The sequence below is a fragment of the Geotrypetes seraphini genome, chromosome 5 (assembly GCF_902459505.1).
Source record: "Geotrypetes seraphini chromosome 5, aGeoSer1.1, whole genome shotgun sequence".
Lineage (NCBI taxonomy): Eukaryota > Metazoa > Chordata > Amphibia > Gymnophiona > Dermophiidae > Geotrypetes > Geotrypetes seraphini.
The window spans coordinates 189077641-189091492 of record NC_047088.1 but is presented as its reverse complement, the minus strand read 5'-3'; positions in this window follow the sequence as shown (position 1 = coordinate 189091492).

The window sequence follows — 13852 nt, the reverse complement described above, 5'->3', positions numbered from 1 at the left end:
ATTCTCACTTGTGAGGGATTTCCATAGTCTAAATAAGGCCTTGTTCTGATCTCTAGAGTTGCCTATTTTGTTTCCATAATAGATTTTTCGGGTTTTATTGAATTTATAGTTATACTCTTATTTTCTTTCTCCAAATTATTTCGTCTGCCTCTAAGTTACTTTTTCCCCAATTTCATTCTAGCTTTCTACAGTCCTGTTTAAAATTACAGTGTTTTGAAGTATACCAATGAGCTTTATGTTTATACAAAATCATTTTTGTTGTGGAGGGTGCTAGAGAGTTGAAAGTTTTCAATCCATATTTCCATATTTTCAGCATATCCTCAATTTTATGGTCTTGTGGGAAGGGTGGCAAATACATCAATTGTTTCAGCCAGAAAACATCAACATTTATCTTTTTCCTCACAATTTTTTTTCCTACTATTCTTACCTGAATTTTTGACATGAAGATGAATAAATTGAAACTACCTAAAAGATGGTCTGACCAAGGTTGTTTTTGCCATTCTATATTAGAGATCGATGATCTTTGAAAGTTTAGATCAGTATAGCTAATAAGATCTAAAGCGTGGCCCCATTCATGAGTAATTACTAAAGGAGAAAGGGTCAAACCCAGAGAACTCATGAATGATTTAAAACTAATCACATCAGAATTATCATCATCTAAATGTAAATTAAAGTCTATTATCAACAGTCTAGAATATTTTAATGAAGCACTTAATATAATATCTGTAAGCATTTCTGATGACTTTTGCCAAGGGACTGGAGGACAATAGAATTCCCAATGGATGATGGGTTAATTCATCATTAACGGAAACAGTCATGTACTGAAGTTTGGGGTCACAAGCTTTCTCACAAAGATGGATGTCAAAGAACAATCTATAGATTATAGCTAGCCCACTACCTTTTTTTCCCCACTCTAGATGAAAAATGACCATCCAAACTTTGCGGGCACAGTTTTTTTTTAGTTAATAAGTCTCCCTTGGTGATCCATGTTTCGGTAATGAAAACAAAAAGTGAATCATTATCAGTAATTAGATTTTGAATAATCTGTGTTTTTTCACAAACTGAATGAGTGTTACAATAAAAAGAGAGAACTGGAGCCAAAGAATAAGCAAGAAAATTGGAGGCAGCATTATCAGGTGATAAAGGTTTTAAAACATTCAAATTTCTGTATAAAACTTATTTTTCAGTAGGGTTTTCTATTGTTGATTACAAAGGGAATCTTGTAATAGGCAAGATTAAAATCTTGTAATAGGCGGGATTAAAAGTAGCACAAAGAGGATTAAAGCACGTAAAGAGTAAGATACAGTTTAGCCAACCAAAAAGATTCATTGTCAGGCAATAAATCTTGGCTTGTACTAATTAGTACACAACCTAAAAGCTCTTAGAGGAAACTGCCTAAAGGGCAGATCTAAATAGGAAACTTAAAAACTACCTAAAACAATGAATGTTTTCATTTACAGTAACAAATAAATAATCTGACAAAGATTAATATGAAATTACTTAACAGTTCCCTGCAAAGACGCCATGCAAAGCTGCGCACAAAGGTGTATACCTTCGACTTATGCCTTAGATGGCACACTGAACAGTTGTGCTCCGTTAGGTGCAAACTATTAAGAAGCTTGGTGTTTTGAAATGAAGAAAGGGGCGGAGCAAGCTCCCACGCCTGGAGTAAAGCATTGAAAACAGTCAGAATAGCAAAGATGGTGTACAGCTCCCGCCAAAGCAAGCCACAATCTTTAATAGCTTTCTTGAAATACTGCTTATTCTGATTTCTGACTTGATCAGAGCTGAAGCAGTTCCCAGTTAATTACATATGTATTTTCAAGGATTAGGGAACACATGGGGGAGCTTGACTAAGATGGCGGTCTGAAGTGCTCGAGGAGACGCAATCCCTTTGGACTTTAGAACTTTTGCTACCTACCCGATGATAAAGAGGAAGTCGAAGCTCTGGGTGTTCCTGGATGAAACTCAGCAATAGTCTGGCCCAATGGACGTCTTTGTCGAGTGTGGCTTGCAGACACCACAACTGGGAACTTCCTCGGCTGGAGAACAAGGGCAGGCTGAGGCGTTGGAGTTTTCCTTTGAGGGTGCTACTCTGTCCTCAGATAAGCGCATGCCACTGACCTGCACCGATGCAGCGGAAGAGCCGTTGGCTTGGGACGTGCTCCTGCCGGTTGTGGAGAGCGGTGGATCCGGCTCTGGCTTGAGGCAGGATTTGCTGCTAGAGATGCCAACACAGCGATCGGCAGGGGGAGCTCGGCCTACCCATGAAGATTCTGCAGTGGCTGCGGTGGACACAGGTACTTTGTCAGTAACAGGGACTTCTGGAGCAGAGTTGTTTCACCTGCAGAGACCTGAGGTAATCAATTTAGAATCCATTTGGAATGCCATTGTCAATTTGCAAGGCTTTCTGGGGAACCAAACACAACAACTTTCTATTAATTGTACTAAGGTACTTTCAGAAAATCTGGAACTTAAAAATAAGTTAACAACTTTGTAAAATAAATCTGAAGATTTGGAAAAACGGATGAAAACTTTGGAAGTGCAAGCTTTAACTTGGGTTAAAGACAAAGCAAACCTACATTTCAAACAAGAAATGCTGAAAAATTCCATTAGGAGACGTAACTTGCGGGTTATTAACTTTCCCAAAGGTTTTGCAATAACTGCCTCAGTTATGTTTAAAAGATATATGACTGAGATTCTGAAGGTGCCGGAAACCTCTTACCCACCTCTTTCAAAGATATATTACCTTCCAAAAAGAGTTAACCTACAGCTATCCACTGGCAAGTTTCCAGAAGACTTGGGTCAAATTGTAATAACTCCTATTAAAAAGAACACCAAAGAAACATCCAATAACATATCCAATTTTAGACCTGTCGCAAACATCCCTCTTGCTGATAAATTAATGGAAGGGCTGGTAAATGCTGAACTAAATACCTACCTAGACAAATTCAACTTACTGCAGAATAACCTATCAGATTTCAGACCCGGCTTCAGCACCGAAACAATTATGGCCTCACTCCTAAACCACCTACATTCCCTTCTCAGTCAAGGCACCAGTGCTATGATTCTGCAACTGGACCTAAGTTGTGCCTTCGACCTAGTAGATCACATCATCTTAATGAACTGTTTAGAATCCTTAGACATCACAGGAAACACTTACAACTCGAGTTCAGATCTTATCAGGTATTCAAAGAAGACAAATTCTCCTTCAGCTGGAATAACAACTGCGGGTTACCCCAGGGCTCCCCGCTGTCTCCGACCCTATTCAACATCTACCTTATCACATTGGGACACCTGCTACAAAGCCTAAAGCTCAATTTTTACATTTACGCTGACGACATTACTGTAGTGCTACCACTAACCTGTCTGTCGTCAGACTTTATTAATTTCTTAACCAACACCCTAAATCAAATAGAGCTTGGATGACGGCCTTCAAACTACAACTGAACACAGAAAAAACAAAATTTTTCCTGGCATCTCCCAACGAAAAGATAAAAGATAACACGATTCACTTGAATGGCCGAGAATACGAAATTGACCAAACCATAAAAATACTAGGAGTTACCCTTGACAAACACCTAACCCTGAAAAAGCATACAGATCTAATGTTCAAGAAAAGTATATCAGTCCTATGGAAGCTCCGCACCATTAAAAAATTCTTCGATGAATCGTCCTTTCGATTACTAGTTCAATCATCCATCTTGAGTACGCTGGATTACTGCAACATTATATATCTAGGAGCTTATAAAAAGACACTTAATAAGCTGAGATTAATTCAGAACACTGTGGTCTGGCTAATCTTTGGTTTAAAAAAATGGGAACATGTCACCCCATACTTCCAGATACTCCACTGGTTGCCGGTGGAATCCAGAATACTCTTCAAGTTTGCCTGCATCAGCTATAAAGCTGTCTTTGGGATACTACCAACTTACCTCGCCTCTCAATTCATCCTCAACAGCTCTAATAAGAGCTCTCGCAGAATAAATCTCTTTAATTACCCATCCCTGAAATCTTGCCATTACAAGAAGTTCCTTGACAGAATGTTATCATTCCAGGCAGCCAAACTGAACACATGGCTCGTAAAACCCATACTCGAGGCCTCTTCATATGCTGACTTCAGAAAATCTCTGAAGACCCGTCTGTTTAACAAATTCTAATCCCAATTCTTGTCCAATCCTCCTCAGCTATCCTCATCCCAATCCCCAATTCTCTAGATTTTAGATTAACTCATGCTCTTCCCATCTGTAATTGTATTCCAACCCAAATTGTTTTCCCCTGGTACCTCATTCTTTGACTAGATACATCCTTTAGATTCAAACCAACTTTGACCTCTTCCATTTGTAATTTGTATCCCATTTTGAATTGTTTTTTTGGTTGGTTTTTTTTTGTTCTTTTTTCCATACATCTCATACTCTCTCTGTATGTATCTTGTTGTAAACCGCTTTGAACTTATGGTATAGCGGTATATAAGAAATAAAATTATTATTATTATTATTACAGGTCACTCGTCTTACGATATGTAATGGCAGTGATTGATGCATGTACGGAATCCAGCCCCCGAGCTGCTGAGCTGGTGAGAAAAATGACGGTTCTCGACTCTCTTCATATGGTACGGGAGGCATGGAGTTGAGTCTCATCATCAACGATTTCAAATTGCTATCGATGGGCGAGCTTCATTCACACATCTGATGAGACAACTGGAGCAGACACTTTATCCATTGAACTCCCAGTTGGACTCTCATCACAAGATTTTGAGCTGTATGTCGCTGTTGGCAATGATCTGCCCACATCATCTGCCAGCTCTAATTCCGATATCTGTACAGTTTCAAGTTTATTAGGATTTTATATACTGCCTATCAAGGTTATCTAAGCAGTTTTTACAATCAGGTACTCAAGCATTTTTCCTATCTGTCCCGTTGGGCTCACAATCTAACGTACCTGGGGCTATGGAGGACTGGGTGACTTGCCCAGGGTCATAAGGAGCAGCACAGACACTGCAAACAACCAAGAATCTGATGATGATGGAGATACTGTTGTTGTCATCATGACTAATGAACCACCTGCCTTAGACCGAACAGTACTGTTTCTACAACTGTACCATACTACATTGTATTCGGTGTATTTTTGGTTGAATAAAAAAGTTATTGCATTTGACTACAGTGTACTGTAATTTTTAATGACTAATAAGTGGTACTCCTATTAAGCGCACACTCCAATCTGGTCTGAAGGGCATGCACATAAGCAGAGTCAACTGTACAAACAATAAAAACAGATAACAATAAGTGTAAAACAGGAAAGCAGAAATAGTCAGACGTATTTTTAACAAGTTCTTTGACTTCATCCTCCCCACACTGTATCACAAAATTCCAGGAAAGTATGAACAGACAATATAGTAACATAGTAACATAGTAGATGACGGCAGATAAAGACCCGAATGGTCCATCCAGTCTGCCCAACCTGATTCAATTTAAATTATTATTTTATTTTATTTTTTTTCTTCTTAGCTATTTCTGGGCGAGAATCCAAAGCTTTACCCGGTACTGTGCTTGGGTTCCAACTGCCGAAATCTCTGTTAAGACTTACTCCAGCCCATCGACACCCTCCCAGCCATTGAAGCCCTCCCCTGCCCATCCTCCTCCAAACGGCCATGCACAGACACAGACCGTACAAGTCTGCCCAGTAACTGGCCTAGTTCAATCTTTAATATTATTTTCTGATTCTAAATCTTCTGTGTTCATCCCACGCTTCTTTGAACTCAGTCACAGTTTTACTCTCCACCACCTCTCTCGGGAGCGCATTCCAGGCATCCACCACCCTCTCCGTAAAGTAGAATTTCCTAACATTGCCCCTGAATCTACCACCCCTCAACCTCAAATTATGTCCTCTGGTTTTACCATTTTCCTTTCTCTGGAAAAGATTTTGTTCTACGTTAATACCCTTTAAGTATTTGAACGTCTGAATCATATCTCCCCTGTCTCTCCTTTCCTCTAGGGTATACATATTCAGGGCTTCCAGTCTCTCCTCATACGTCTTCTGGCGCAAGCCTCCTATCATTTTCGTCGCCCTCCTCTGGACCGCCTCAAGTCTTCTTACGTCTTTCGCCAGATACGGTCTCCAAAACTGAACACAATACTCCAAGTGGGGTCTCACCAATGACCTGTACAGGGGCATCAACACCTTCTTCCTTCTACTGACTACGCCTCTCTTTATACAGCCCAGCATCCTTCTGGCAGCAGCCACTGCCTTGTCACACTGTTTTTTCGCCTTTAGATCTTCGGACACTATCACCCCAAGGTCCCTCTCCCCGTCCGTGCATATCAGCTTCTCTCCTCCCAGTATATACGGTTCCTTCCTATTATTAATCCCCAAATGCATTACTCTGCATTTCTTTGCATTGAATTTTAGTTGCCAGGCATTAGACCATTCCTCTAACTTTTGCAGATCCTTTTTCATATTTTCCACTCCCTCTTCGGTGTCTACTCTGTTACAAATCTTGGTATCATCTGCAAAAAGGCACACTTTTCCTTCTAACCCTTCAGCAATGTCACTTACATACATATTGAACAGGATTGGCCCAGCACTGAACCCTGAGGGACTCCATTAGTCACCTTTCCTTCCTTCGAGCGACTTCCATTAACCACCACCCTCTGGCGTCTGTCCGACAGCCAGTTTCTGACCCAGTTCACCACTTTGGGTCCTAACTTCAGCCCTTCAAGTTTGTTCAACAGCCTCTTATGAGGAACTGTATCAAAGGCTTTGCTGAAATCCAAGTAAATTACATCTAGCATATGTCCTCGATCCAGCTCTCTGGTCACCCAATCAAAAAATTCAATCAGGTTCGTTTGGCACGATTTACCTTTTGTAAAGCCATGTTGCCTCGGATCCTGTAACCCATTAGATTCAAGGAAATACACTATCCTTTCTTTCAGCAACACTTCCATTATTTTTCCAACAACTGAAGTGAGGCTCACCGGCCTGTAGTTTCCTGCTTCATCCCTGTGACCACTTTTATGAATAGGGACCACATCCGCTCTCCTCCAATCCCCAGGAATCACTCCCGTCTCCAGAGCAGGTCAAGTTTCTACAAGATTAAAGCAGGAAGCCATTAGCAGTCAGATGCATTTTCAAAATATTCTTGAAAGTTATACACTTTTCCCTCCATATTTGCGGTTTCAGCAATCGTGGTTTTTAGCTTGCCGGCTCCTCCCTCCCAAATTACATCAGCTTGCATAGAGAAAATCGCTGATTCCCAGCACTTTCTTCACCGTGTTTTGCCTCTCCTTCAGGAACAGGCCAGGTCTACCACCATGTTATTCGCGGTTTCACCATATTCACGATGGTTTTTAATAGAAAACAGCGAATAACATATGAAAAAGTTATTTGCTATTTTTCTGTATTCACGGGTCTGTTAATCCCCTATCACAGCGAATACGGAAATTAATCCTCCCATATTCACCACAAAGAACATTACGTTCATCTCAGCAACAGTTACTGATTGTCCTTTCATTTTGGCAATTATTTCTCGATTTTCATAGGAATTCCTCTTCGTTATGGCTCCCACCTTTTGGAATTCCTTACCCTACCTACCTCCACATCGAAAAATCTTTTGTGACTTTTAAGGCGCAATTGAAGTCATACTATTTTTTTTTTTTTGGCTTTCCACTCTTGACCTTTTTCCTTTTACTCACGCTGTGGATCACCTTTTCTTGACTACTTAGGTTATATCCTTAATTGTTTGGGCAGAATTTCACTGTGACTTCCCTTTCCTTTTGTTTCTTTCCTTCCCTTCCCCAACCTTTTTTGTTTTTATTGTAACCTCCCCTTTCTTTATCCCCTTTGTACCCATTTTTGTTTGTATGTCAGCTGAATTTTTGTTTTTGTTTATTGCCTTCTTTGTTATGTCTTTTATTTATTTTTTTCAAAACTGTTTATTTGAACGACAATATACAAAGAAACCAGCAGATACAGCATTTTCAATATACAGCAACACAGAACAGCAAACAACTATAACTTACATACTTCTGCGTACTCTTTGCTCTCAACAACCTTCTCTGCAATCCCTTCGTTCAGACATGTAGAATATGATTTCACTCACTCCTCCATCTTCTCAGTCATTATGGAACTCACTACCACTCCAAAGTAGGTTAGAAATCTCTCTTGATAAATTCAAATCTAATCTGAAAACATTTTTCTTTAACATTTTCCTTATGATGTTTGATTTTTATTGATTCTCGTTTAGAGATTTGAGACTCTGAATTCAGGACATAGATATGCACTATATGAGCTTTTTATTCTCCTTGCCTATCATACCTAGAGGACAAAGGAATTGTGGGGTACAGATAGGAGTAGAGGTAAGGTTATAGGGACAGGATTAGAGGTAAATTACAAAATTAGTCAGAGACCACTGTTCAGGCAGTGGGCCTGATGGGCTGCCGCGGGAGCAAACCGCTGGGCAGGATGGACCTCTGGTCTGCCCCAGCGGAGGCAACTTCTTATGTTCTTATTGTAGCTCCTTCTCCCGTTCCTTTTTATGTTTCACCTATTTTCATCCTTATCGCTCCTCTTCTTTATTATTGTAACAATATTGTGCACTGCATTAATATCCCCCCCCCCCCCCGAAAAGCAGTATATTAAGTAAAAATAAAACTTGGAAACTTATCTTTCTTTCATTGCTTTCTTGCTTGTCATTACTGTACAACCTACAATTTATCATGACTTTTTGTACTGTATTAAATTTGTAAACCACTCCAATGGCTTGCTGATGGGAAGTATAATACATTATAGTAAACTTAAAACTTGAAAGCTAGACTTGGTTCTAGTTAACACTTTGCATGGAAGTACAGCATTCAAATGAATGTATGCAGTTTGGCAGAAAAAAAAAAACACTTAAAAGTGGGTGGCTTGCATTATTCAGGAATCTTCAGGTGGGTAGGCTCATGTGCTTTTAGTAATTACTTTGTTCTTCAGTAAACAATGTGGTCTTATATTTCCATAAGAACACAAGAATAGCCATACTGATTCAGATCAATGGCCCATCTAGTCCAGTATCCTGTTTCCACAGTGGCCAATCCAGATCACAAGTACCTGGCAGACACCCAAGTATTGTAATAGCAACATTCCATGCTACTGATCCCAGGGCAAGCAGTGGCTTTCCCTATGTCTGTTTCAGTAGCAGAGTATGGACTTGTCCTCTAGTAAATTGTCTACTCTAAACTTTTTAAATCCAGCTAAGTTAGAATCAGAAAATAATATTAAATATTGAACTAAGGCCAGTACTGGGCAGACTTGCACGGTCTGTGTCTGTATATGGCCATTTGGTGGAGGACGGGCTGGGGAGGGCTTCAATAGCTGGGAGGGTGTAGATGGGCTTGAGTAAGTCTTAACAGAGATTTCGGCAGTTGGAACCCAAGCACAGTACCGGGTAAAGCTTTGGATTCTTGCCCAGAAATAGCTAAGAATAAAAAATTTAAAAATTTAAATTGAATCAGGTTGGGCAGACTGGATGGACCATTCGGGTCTTTTTCTGCCGTCATCTACTATGGAAGTTAACCGCTGTTACCACATCCTCTGGCAATGCATTCCAGAGCTTAACTATTCTATGAGTGAAAAAACCCCAAACATTTCCTCCTATTGGCTTTAAAAAAGTATTTGCCTGTAACTTCATCAAGTGCCCCCTCGTCTTTGTAATTTTTGATGGAGTAAAAAAAAAAATCAATTCACTCGTACCCGTTCTACACCACTCAGAATTTTGTAGGCTTCAATCATATTTTCTGTTTATTTTGGAAAATACATGGGTAAAGGATTCATGCAGTGATAATCCAGTCCATAAATCCCTTTGTATCAGGGCTTAATTTGAGGGGGAACAGCCTGGAACACAGCTCCAGTGCAGCCAGTGGTGTAGTAAGGGGAGGAACCCCGGACACCGTCTTAGTGGCGGCGCCATCAACCGTCCTCTTTTCTACCCCCTCACTCCTTCCTAACCCCCTATGCCAAATGCCCCTTCCACCATACCTCTTTAATTTTCCCAGTGCGAGCAGCATCACGAACTTGCTGCCCATCTTGGTGTCGGCTCTCTCTATCTCACGTCACTTCTGAATCCTGCGTCTAGGAAGTGACAGATGGAGAGCTGACACTGACATGGGCAGTAAGTTTGTGATCCAAGTTTCCAAGTTTATTTACAGTTTGATAGACTGGCCATCGACAGGTATCAGGTTGGTTTACAATGATAAAATAGGAGTTTAAAATAATTAAAATAAAAATAGGGTAGTATATGGGCAGGACAAAGACAAAGGGGAGGACGAGGATTGGTACAGGAGGTGCTTAGGGGAGGGAAAATTCAAAAATTCATCAAAGTTGAAATAAAAAAAAGAGTTGGTGAGAAGGGGAGGGGGAAGAACAAATGGGGAAGGAGGGTCACTTCTTAAAAGCGGTTCTTAATCACTGAAGCTGGCTGGAGAAGGGATCTAATTTGTATTTTGGAAGGCATCTTAGAATAAAAAGGTTTTGAGTTTAACCTTGAATTTATCAAGGGAGTTTTCCAGATGGAGGTGTGATGGCATGGCATTCCAAAGCAAAGGGGCCGCTGCGGAGAAGATGATGTTTCGAGTGTAGAAAAGTTCTTTGATTGAGGATACAGTCAAAAGATTCTGATCAGCAGATCTCAGAGCCTGAGAGGATGCATAAGGGATGGGATGTTTATCTAGGAAAAATGGGGATGTTGCTAACGCTGGGAAAATTAAAGAGGGTTGAAGGGAAGGGGCACGCATGTGTGGCAGGGGAAGGAGCATGTTCGGGAAGGAGCAGGGTTGGGGGAGGGTGGGGAAGGAGCACCTCTCAGTCTCGCTATGCCACTGAGTGCAGCAAGAGCATTCTACTCTTTCTTCTCCTTTCCAAGTATCCTGGAGAGAAAAAGGAAGGGAGATGGTGAGCCTGGAGCGGAGCAGAGTAGAGATTTGTCATACTCCTAATCCATCCCCTATTCTCCTGGCCCACCTAAGCCTCTCCCAGCTCTACAATTTCCATTTTATCTACAAATTAAGCCTTGCTTTGGACATTGCCCAAATAATTGTCCCTACACCATAATTAACAGTACTCCATGTATAGCAGTTAAAGTTTCTTATAAAATTTACTAACTAGCCAGATACCCTACCATCTATCCAACTGTATAAGTGGATGAGTCTAACATGAGGGTGAATCAAAAATTAAAGGAAATTGTTAAATTATGCAAATTGTGCTTGTACATTACCTGTTGGATAGTTTGTCCATGCACAGTGCAGGACTTGACCTTTAATCGTGTGGCAGCTACTAGGTCAGAAACATGGATGCTCCATTCCAAGATTTCACCATCAAAGAAGTAGTGCACTTTCTTTAGGCAGAGGGAGTGAAAATTCACCATCAGGTATTGACTCAGTATGGATATAGCGCCATGAATCAAAGAAAAGTTTTTGAGTGGGTAAAAAGCTTTGAAGCAGGAAGAACAGGTGTAATTGACGAAGGTTGTTCTGGTCGCCCATCAACATCATGCACACAAGAGCAAATTTACAGGGCAGATGCCTTGATTAGAGAAGACCAATGGATAACGGTGTCTCAATTGGCTGCAAATTTGGATATCAGCTATGGATCTTCATTTGCCATAATACATGATGACTTGGGGTACAGGAAAGTCTGTGCACAGTTACAGCTTACAATTCTGCACATGCTTTAGCATGTGGAGATTGTGACCCAGTTCCTGAGATGGTATGAAGAAGATCTGAATATTCTTTAGAGAATTGTCACCAACAATGTGACATGGATGCTTCATTGTGACCTGGAGAACAAAAGACAAAGCATGGTGAAATAAAGGAAGTGGTGCTCACCTGGCTTCAGAAGCAGTTGAAAAACTTCTCTGCTGGAATGCAGAAGCTAGTTGAACGATACAACAAATGCACCGTCTTACATGGGGACTATATAGAAAAGTGATATGTTCAATTGCTCAGTTATTTCTATTAAAGCCATTAAAAGTACGTATTTGCCTATACTTTTTCATTTACCCTTAGATAAGAACAGGAGTATAGCCTTACTGGGTCAGACCAATGGTCCATCTAACCCAGTATCCCATCCTTGCAGAGGACAATCCTAATCACAAGTACCTGGTACAAACCCAAATAATAGCAGCATTCCATGCCACCGACCTATGTCTGTCTCAATAGACAACTATGGACTTTTCCTCCAGGATGTTGTCCAAACCTTTTCTAAAACCAGCTACATTAACTGCTCTTACCACATCCTCTGACAACGCGTTCTCTGAATAAAAAAATATTTCTGTCTTTTGGTTTTAAATGTATTAGTGTGCAACTTCATCAAGTGTCCTCTAATCTTTGCAGAAAAAAAAAAATTGATCCACTTGTACCCATTCTACACCACTCAGGATTTTATAGACTTCAATCATATCTCCCCTCAGCTGTCTGTTTTCCAAGTTGAAAAGCCATAACCTCTCTAGTCTTTCCTCATACTAGAGGAGTTCCATCCACTTTATCATCTTGCTCATTCTTCTTTGAACTTTTTACTCTCCTCCATTGAGAAAAATGGCCATTCAACCCTACATTCTGTTTTCTGTCCGATAACCAGTTCTTATCCACAACTGAACATTGCTTTCTAACCCATGACTCTTTAATTTTCACAGGAGCCTCTCATGAGGAACTTTGTCAAAAGCCTTCTGGAAATCTAGATACACATCAAATAGCTCACCTTTATTCAAAGAAGTCAAGCAAATTGGTGAGGCAAGACCTCCCTCAGCTGAACCCATGCAGACTCTGTCTCATTAAATCATGTTTATCTATATGTTCCACAATTTTGTTTTTTTTATAATTGTTTCCACTATTTTGCCTGGCACCAATGTCAGGCTTACCAGTCTGTAATTTCCTGAATCTCCCTAGGAACTATTAAAAAAAAAAAAAAAAATTGGCGTAACATTGGCCACCCTCCAAACTTCAGATTTTAACGACAGGATCACTAACAGCAGATCAGCAATTTCATGTTTGAGTTCTTTCAGTACCCTGGAATGTATACTATCTGGTCTAGGTGCTTTATTATTCTTTAGCAGTTTTACAAAGGGAAAGAACAGTAGAGTTATGTGTTCGATGTTCTGGATTATCTGACTTTTTGATTATCCAACAACCTGTCAAGTCTCGTTTATGTTGGATAATGGAGACTCTACTGTAAATACATACATGTCTTGATAAAAATTACCACCTATATATCAAAATATATGTTGTATCAAAAATATGTTGTATGTTAAAAACATACAACATATTTGCATTAATGTCTGCTAGTAATAAGGGTATTTTTACAATTTTTAAAGTGTATATGTAAAACCAGTCGGTTGGGAGAGCACTGAGGAAGGCCCACTATAATATGCATAAAGTTAGAAACAGAAAAATGAAGGCTTATCTAGTCTGCCTAACCATGCCATCTACTATCCCCTCCTCTCCCTTAGAGATCCATCATACTTGTAACAAGCTGTCTTGAATTCAGATATTCTTTTTGTCTCCACCATCTCCATTGGGAAGCCATTCCAAGCATTCACTACCTTTTCTGTGAAAAAAGTATTTTCTGAGGTTACTTGTGAATCTATCCCCTTTTACCTTCATATTATGCTGCCTCATCACTGTTCCCTCTAAGCTGAGCAGGAGTCTTCCACCTACAATCCTACCAGTGGGAGGCTCTGTTTCACTATCACATTTTCAATAGTGAGAGATAGACAAGCTTGCAGGAATCCAAGGAATATGCTTATCCCTATGGACTGAAAACACAACATCGAGCACCACTCAGTTTACCACTCAGCTTAGAGGGAACAATGCCCCTCATTCCA